Source organism: Bidens hawaiensis, unplaced genomic scaffold (genome assembly GCF_021521415.1).
Source record: "Bidens hawaiensis isolate Kalapana, Puna unplaced genomic scaffold, B.hawaiensis_p1.1 tig00003781_1, whole genome shotgun sequence".
Lineage (NCBI taxonomy): Eukaryota > Viridiplantae > Streptophyta > Magnoliopsida > Asterales > Asteraceae > Bidens > Bidens hawaiensis.
Window position 1 is genome coordinate 363,469 of NW_027491218.1, and position 9,252 is coordinate 372,720.

The 9,252-nt window shown below is 33.4% G+C and overlaps 1 pseudogene across 1 annotated transcript; it reads left to right on the forward strand.

Annotated features, from left to right (window-relative positions):
• Window positions 1–941: 941 nt before the first annotated feature.
• Window positions 942–8,370, forward strand: LOC143624464 (receptor-like protein 4; annotated as a pseudogene). Its single transcript, XR_013152118.1, has 10 exons — window positions 942–1,121; window positions 1,216–1,361; window positions 2,183–3,087; window positions 3,986–4,130; window positions 4,206–4,277; window positions 4,369–4,437; window positions 5,472–5,537; window positions 5,744–5,821; window positions 7,185–7,390; window positions 7,925–8,370. The product of XR_013152118.1 is annotated as a receptor-like protein 4 (transcript).
• The last annotated feature ends 882 nt before the right edge of the window (window positions 8,371–9,252 follow it).

Below are 9,252 nucleotides of genomic sequence, written 5' to 3' on the forward strand. Positions count from 1 at the left end.
TAAATTTTGATAATTTGATAAATTCTGTGTAATACACGGGTTCAAAAGCTAGTTAAATTAATATATATGTATTAGGAAGTAAAATATATGTAATTTCGTTGGTTTTGGAAATATATAATTAATAGCTTTTAAGGAATGAAATTATGTAATTAATTTTTTAAGTTGATGAAATATGTCATTAGTGGTATAAAAATCCCTAATTAATGTATGCAAAGATTCAAATATTAGGCCATAGGATATACATTCATGACTTTATGCCCCGTAAATTCCACGTATGTGTTACATCACTCATTCAATTTAATCTAAAAACAATTCTTAAATTATTATGTCAGAGTCTAGAGGATTTTAAAGCCCGTTAACATTTTAACTCATTTTTCTTTTAACGCTTTTTAATCCATGAAGCGAGTGGTTTTCCACTCGTTAACTTATGTCAAATTAGCTTTAACTCCCCAAGTAGAGGTGGACAAATAAACCGGTTAACCGACCCGACCCGAAAATCGAACTGAAACTGAACCGGTTTGAAATCGATTATGTAGAAACCAGTTTGGAACCGATTGAAAGCATAAATTCTAAACCGTTTTGTAATTTTCTTCACAAAACCAGTTAACCGAATCAAAACCAATCGAAACTTGAACCGAAACCGATAGTAACCTAGTCAAGAAACCTGTTTTAACCCGAACCTTCATAAACCGATTTTAACTTTTATTAACTAAATCAAACTGCTTTCATTCCAAACCGGTTTGTGCACCTTTATCCCCAAGGCCTTAGAAAAAGAAACAGAATATATAATATACTTTTTAAAACCCGCTTTGTAATAATTTTATATTTTTATAAAAAAAATAATAACAAATGGATTAAGAAGTCACCAATCCACCTGCCAACTCATTAAATATTCTAAACACGCTTCCATTCCCATTCCCATTCCGTCACCATCTCCTCCGTCAATCTCGCCGTTACTCAAAATAACCCCAAAATCCCATAACACTATTAATATTATTATTACAACACCCACCTTCTTCTCCGTCAAATCCAAACCTACATCACCGTCATGTTTCCATCCACCGCCGTCACTCTCATCCTCTTCCTATCTTTCCTCCACCCTTCATCATCCTTCCTCTACGGTAACGCCGTCACACTCTCCGTTTGTAACAAACTATTAACTGCACGCACTAACTTCACCTTTAACTGTGTGTTGTTTTGTTTTTGTAATAACAGACACGGCGTACCACATTGACTGTGGCAGCTCAGCCACTGCTACTGATGGCTTCAACATCACGTGGCTTTCTGACCGGTTCGCCTCCGCCGGTTCGACCGGCATCGTCTCTGAACCACTTAATTTTCAGTCGTTCCATGAGAAAACGGTACGGTACTTTCCGATCTCATCGGACCGTAATCGGTTCGGTTTATTCGGTTAATTAATACATAAAATGAATGTAGGTATAATATAATGTTTACGGATCGGATAATTTAGTTTAACCAGGGGTAAAATAGTAATCATGCCAAAATCGAGATTAATCGGACTTAGTGAGAGTTTGCTAGCGAGGTTTTGGCCAAAATCGGTGTGATTTTGACCAAAATCAGCGGTTTTCAGCGAGATTCCGGTCAATTTTATGACTAAAATATGTGTGTATTGTGTAAACTTAATATTATATATAAAAATGTGTTTTGCATGTATATAAAACTGAAAATGATACATTAAAGTCTGATTTGGTTAATCTTGATTAAGTGCTAGTTCCCACTGCCCGACTAGCGTCTACTACAGCATTGCCCATAACCGATTTTTGGTTAGTTTGGTATTCGGTTAATTTGGATTCGGTTTCGTTGGTTTTTGGTTAGTTTCGATTCGGTTTCGTCGGTTTTCGGTTAATTTCGATTTGGTTCCGTTTACCTAGGGTACAAAATTTATGGTTAATTTTGTTTTTGCTTAATTTCGATCTGGTTTATTTGGTTTTCGGTTAATTTCAATTCAGTTTCGTCGGTTTTCTGTTCATTTCAATTCGGTTTGGTTGACCGAGGGTACAAAAAAAAAATACCCGATAACCGATTTTAGGTTAATTTGGTTTTTGGTTAATTTCGATTCAGTTTCTTTGGTTTTCGGTTCGGTTGCCAGTTTTTGGTTAATTTCGATTTAGTTTCATGGGTTTTCGGTTCAGTTAATGGTTTGATTTTTGCTCACCCGCAGGTACGTTACTTTCCGATCTCTTCCGGTAAAAAGAACTGTTACACATTCCCTGATATTCCAACCGGAAGATATTATTTACGCACTTTTACCGTTACGATAACTACGACGGCAAATCTCACTCGCCGAGCTTTGATTTATCCGTCGAAGGCACCGTGGTGTTCTCGTGGCGGTCGCCGTGGCAGGAGGATCTTAGCCGGTTTGGCGCGTATTCGGATCTTATTTTTTACACTTCAGACGGTGATGCTGACGTGTGTTTGTATAGTATCGCGACTGATCCGCCGGTTATTGGCTCGATCGAGCTGATTCGGATTGATCCGGCGTCGTACGACCCGGGTTTGACCGGTAATGGCTCGTCGATTTTAGTAAATTACAGTAGATTGAGCAGTGGTGATAACGAGTGGGGGCCAGGGTTTAGTAATGACACGGATGAGTTCGGACGAGCGTGGCAGTCGGACGCTAAGTTTCGGTCGGTTAATACGATAGGGATTAAGGCAGTTACCGCGGTTAGAAATGTGATTAATGCTGGTGTGAGTCCTAACTACTTTCCGGAAAAGTTGTATAAATCAGCGGTAACGTTAACCGGGAAAGGTAATTTGGAGTACAAGTTTCCGGTTGATGCGAAGCTGGATTATCTTGTGTGGCTGCACTTTGCAGAGATTGATGTTAGCGTGAACGACAAGGGAAAAAGAGTGTTTGATGTGGTTATAAATGATATAAATGTTACTAGAATCGATATATTTAAACAAGTTGGAGGCTTTGCGGCTTATGATTATCATTATGTTGCGAAGAATTTGAGCGCTGATTACTTGATTGTGCAACTTGTTCCTGTTGTCGGTTCGCCTTTGATTTGTGGGCTCGAGAATTATGCCATTGTTCCGGCGATATCATGACGGTTCCTGCACAAGGTATTAATTTGCCAATGTTAATTATATTTAGTTACTGTAATCATTATTTAGATTGTCAAGATCAGTTAACTTTCAGAAATAGAAAGTTAAAACTATATATAGACAGACTAGGTAACTGAATCCCTAAAGATTAGTTAAATAAATCAATTATCTGAATTGATTTATATACTAAACTTAACCAACTATATAATCTTTATGAATATTTAGATACATTATTTACAAGGAAATAATATCAAAACAAATATTTATGCATCAGACTTTAATATCTGTAGTTCATTCTTTCTCTAAGGCAGTGACTTAGAATGACCTATAACTGCATAATGATTTTTTATTTTTTATTTTTATTTTATTTTTTTTACTATGAAATTCATGTTAAAAAAAGAAATTACACCATAAAATTGAGCATAATTTAAAGAAAGAAATTTCACCATAAAATTGAGCATAATTTAAAAAAAGAAATTACACCATTAAATTGAGCATAATTTAAAAAAAGAAATTACACTATAAAGTTGAGCATAATTTACAAAAATTACACAATTAAATTGAGCATCTTATTCTTTTTACCTTGAGTACCCTTTTGTTAATAAATTGACTTTGTTGCCCACGAGCCATGTGTTGCGCTCTCATGCCTTTTGGTTAACCTTGTTTTTACTAAATCGTGTGTCGGTTTGGTTTTGTCGGTTATGGATATAATAAATATGAATAAGCAAAACCGACCAACTAATATCGGTTATAATAAAAGAAAATTCAAAACCGACCCATCGGTTATTAGCTAGCTTTGGTTATTATGCTCACCCCTATTCACAACTTTCAGATATATTTTTAAGTCCAGTTTCTTTTACAATCAACATGAAACTGTTGATTCTTTGTAAACTATCTTAAAACTGTGATGATTCAGCTGCTTCTATGCAAGAATTAAAGGAATCTTTACGCATACCCGAAAGAATGGGTTGGAACGGTGATCCGTGTGCTCCTACTAGTTGGGTTGCATGGGAGGGTGTTACTTGTTATCAAGATGGATCTGCTCTTGTAATCTCTCAAATGTAAGTTATACAATTTTTTTTTGAAAATTGATTATTATGCATTTAATTACTCATTATATGCTGTTATGGTTACAGAGATCTTGGGAGTCAAGGGTTGAAAGGGTATATTAGTGATAAAGTTGCTCTTTTGACTAACTTGGTAAGTTTGTAAGTATCATCTGCCTACTTTTATTGTGTGATTGTTTTGGTTCTGTTAGTTTTCGGTTTATATTTATTTAAAGTTTGTTTCTAACTGCAGGAACTTAAGTTCTAACTCGTTAGGGGGCACAATACCTGTAGGGTTGGGCCAGCGTTCTCTTAAGAGACTGTAAGTATTTAAATTTCTAAATGATCTGAATAGTAATTGAATATTTTCTAAAAAGCTTGAGAATTGTATAAAAACTCGCGAGAGTTTGTAAAAGTAGTATGATAATTTAAATAAAATTGAAGTATTTGGTCAATTCTCATTATAAGAACATGGTGATATATTATTTACTAAAACAATTTTCTCATAAGTTTTCAATATTTGCATTAGGCCTGTAAACGAACCGAACGAACACGAACATGCATGTTCATGTTCGTTCGTTTAACTTTAATTGAACAAACACTTGAACACAAACAGTTAATAAAACGAGGTTTTCTTGTTTGTGTTCGTTCTTTAAGAAAATGAACGTGTTAATGTTCGTTTGTTAATGGTATAAACGAACGGGTTATGAACGTAAACCGACTAAAGGAACGAATATAACTGACATAGATGAATGAATATAAACGAACATAACTGAATAAACACCAATTAAGAGTAAACGTGAATATCAATCTATTGCGCCTAAAAAATTAATAAAACTAGACTAATTTTTGACGGGCCTAACGATTTAAATGAATACATAAACGAACGAACCTGGACAAGCGTAAATTAACGAACATGAACTAATGTAAACAAACGAACATGAATGAACATAAATAAATGAAAGAGACACGCGTTCATGTTCGTTTGTAAATGAAAAAAAGCTCCGTTCATGTGTGTTTGTTTATTAATTAAACAAACTTCCCGCCAAACGGTTCACTAAACGTTCAGATATAATAAAGCTTGAGAAGTTGGTCACATTTTGTTCTATTTTTAAATGATCTAAATAGTAATTAAATCTAATAAAGCTTGAGAATTTGGTCACATTTCATGACAATGTGCGAGAATTTGTAAAAGTTATATAATAATATAAATGAAATGTAAAAAATATTTGGTCAAATTTCACCTATAATTTCAACAATTCTCCCACAAGTTTCATTCTCATTGCTACATGTTTTGTCTATTTTTACCTTTTGATATTTAGGACGTTGTCTCACTATATTAACATATAAACGCAGGGATTTATCAAACAATCAGATTACAGGGTCAATACCAGATAGTTTAACTTCAAATCTACGACTTGTGTAAGCTTTGCTATATGTCTATATTCCTTAATCCACATTTAGGTTTTGTTTCTTTGGGCAATGGACATCTTTCCAAAATCACCAAAATAATCTTTCAATCTTTTCTAGTCAATTATCGTTTTTTTGATTTTTAATGTAAACATTGTTCTTAATAATTTGTAAAACAAGGTTATTAATTTACACTTTTGTATTTACTCGCTTCTTAGAATCTTAAATGGTAACAAACTAGAAGGACAAATGCTGGAGGAGCTTTTCTCAATTGGTGTTCATGGTGGAGCTATCGAGTATGTCATAAATCTCAATCACTTTTTTTTTGTCCTGATTTTTCGGTTTTTGCTAGTCATAATTTTAACATTACTCGGGATTTAAGTTGAGCATTTAGTGAGAAAATAAGTACTAGTGTACTGTAGTCTTAGTAGTTTATTAAAATCCTGGACTTTTAACTTTATGTAGTTTGCTGAAACTAGCACAAAGCACTTGACATAGGAGGGTAGAAGCAGATAGAGCTAATCCAAGTCCTTTCATATGCTTATATAGTGAAATCAAATGAATCGTCGATAGAATATAGTTTTATTAGTTGAATTGAATCCCGATTAGGGATGAGAATATATAATTCCCTTTTAAGAACATTAATCATTTTTATAAGGAGACTTGACTTTTTATTCAATTTAATACCCCCTATATGGGAAATGACCTCATCAAGTTTCAAAATTTGATATAAATGCTTATCTTTCCGAGGCACGTGCATCACATACATCTGCATACAACCAAATAAAGCTTTGTTACAACCCTAATTTTGACCCAGAATTACACGAGGCATGCCTTTTTCCTTGATGCGTTTTCCTTAGCGCCTCGTGCTTTTTGAACCAAGGTTGAGAATGCCATGAACATTGTGGAAAAAGAAAAAAAAAGGAATTCTTAGTTTTGAGGCCAAGTTTTATGTTAGATTATTTGTTATTTATTTGTTTGTTTATACACGTATATAAACAATTTTATTATTTGCCTTTTTCTATTATATTAAACAAACTATGTTTTTTTTTGAGTTATATCAACGGATTAATATAATTTTGTAACAATTTTTTGTTTTCTACACAACCCAATTTTTGCTGACCCACATTTTGCCCTATGTATTGAAAAATTTTGTATTCGCCATTGGTCATCATACGAATCACGGAATTGGAAGCCTGTATGATTCTTCAAATTCCAATTTTTAAATACTGAAATTTTTTTGATTTTTTGATACGTGGGGAAAATATGAGCTGACAAAGATTGTGCTGGGTGGAAAAACAACAGATGGTGACAATCTAATATTAAGCTGTATTATAAACTCAAAAAACAAGGTTTGTTAAGTATAACCTGAAAAAGGTAAATTGTTATCTACATGTATAAACAAACAAATATAATAAATATAAACACATAACTTAACATAAACAAACAATTAAGCAAACACAAACAGTTCAACATGGACATATAAATTAAAAGTAGTTTTAAAGCACTACAAAAGTGACCCGAAAAACTCTTTAAACGAAAACCGATTTTCAAAAGATCAATGTGTAGGCACTCGTTCGCACGTATTAAACAATTTTGACTACTTGCTACTATATGCTTACTGAATTTAATCCATTTGATTATTATTTTATTATACAGCCTTACTGATAACAAAGGGTTATGTGGTGGACCTTCTTTGCCCGATTGCCCTTTATTATGGAAAAATGGTGGCCTGTCAAAATTTGGTAAAATTGCAGTCGGGATCTCGTGTGGTGTTGTGTTTTTACTGGCTTTGGTAATTACATTTATATGTATAAGAAGACGGCGTAATGATTATGACTTCGGTCTACCACAAGAGTTAATGTGTAAGTATAAATTTTAGGTTGGGTATTCTGGTATAGTATTAGTTTTTGAATCAGGGCTTAACCAAACCAAACTGAAAGCTGAAACTTCGGTTTTTGAGCTTTTGAACACCGCTCGGTTTTGCCATTTGGGCTAGAAATTTTTGGGCTGAGAAAAAGAGTGGCCCAAAATAATGAATTTGGGCTAAAAAGAAAGTTCAATTACTAAAAAAAAGTTCAAAAGTTCGAAATTTTTTATAAATTACTAAAAAGTGAAAAAAAAGAAAAAGAAAATTCGGTTTGGTTTATTACATATAAAACCGAAACCGAACCGAGGATTTGGTTTTTACATAAACATAGAACCAAACGGCCGGTTTTTGTTTTGGTTTTGATTATTTCGGTTATTGATCGGTTTTTTCGTTTTCATGCACACCCCTTTTACCCACAACGGAACATAATATTATTATATTAATATATTATATAAACTTAATATATACTTTTTTTTATTTCAAGTCGGTTATTATATCTGTTTGTTGCTTGAATACACTTTTCTTTCAGCTCTTGCTGCAAAGAGGAACAAATATCAGAGACAAAAATCCTTGATGGCTCTTGAAGTGGAGAGCCAACATGCCAAAGGGTTCATACCGAGCTACAATTAAAACTAACCGACACGTTTAGCCAACGAAGATGGTGCTGACCGGGTTAATTTATTGGTACAAAATTAGACACGTTGGTTAACCATTAGCGACTTGAAAGATTAAACCATTGTCAATAGGACGCAGTGTATTATTTATCTTTGTTTTGGTATTTATATAAGCGATTTTCCAAATGCCACTCGTGTATCATTCGACAATTTTCGGCATTTGATGAATGTAGATTTGGAACCAAAGGTTGTTTAAACTGTTTAAACCATATATAGATAGATAGATACTCAACACCTTACATTTGTAGTGTAACATATAATTTTTCAATATTGATTGTTTAAAATGTGCTTTTTTGTACATTAATTTGATAAGACCTCAAATTAAATTTGTGAAGTGTATGATGTATATTTTAGAAAAATGGGCCTGTTGATATTAAAAGTGAAGTTATTGCCTTGGGTTGTCCAGTTGAATTTTATGCATAACACTGTTTGAGATTTGACATTGTAGTTACATGCACAAACCGGTTATTCGAAAACCGGTTAATTTAATAAAGAGTTAGTGGTCAACGGTCAATTAACTGGTTAGACCGGTTAATTCAAATAACAAAAAATTGGTTTTGTAATCGGCTATTAACCTGTTTCTGGGACAAAATGTATACCGGTTACTAACTGCCGTTTTTTCGGGTAGAAACTGGTTAGAGAGAGAATGGTTAGAAACCGGTCACTAACCGGTTAACCTGTTTGGATGTGCACCTCTAATTGTAGTAGTAACATTTTGAAGTATGTTTTATGAGGCCGTTGAAAAAAAACCCTCGGATAGAAATACCATCTTCCGGATCTGAGTTTTTGTTTGTCCCAGTTAGAAGAAAAATCATCGATTATAATCTATTGAATTATTTTGTTTTCAACAGTCATAAGACCGTTTAAACAAGACTTTTTTTAACCCTAAATCTATACCTTAATTCTATACAACATTTTCATCCAATATTCATTTTGTTTCCCAATATATACTTACATACTTTCAATGGTGGATCCAGAATATTGATTGTTACTGATACAGTTTTTACTAGCAATCAAATGGCTTAAGAACACAATGATTTCATTCAGACGATTCAAACCGAATGATTCGGTTAACAAACTTAAAGCTTACAAATTCTTTATTTAAAAACAAAAGATCAACAACCCTATTTATAAATACAAACAAAACATTTGAGCCAGACCGACTTAATGGACCGGATGCTCC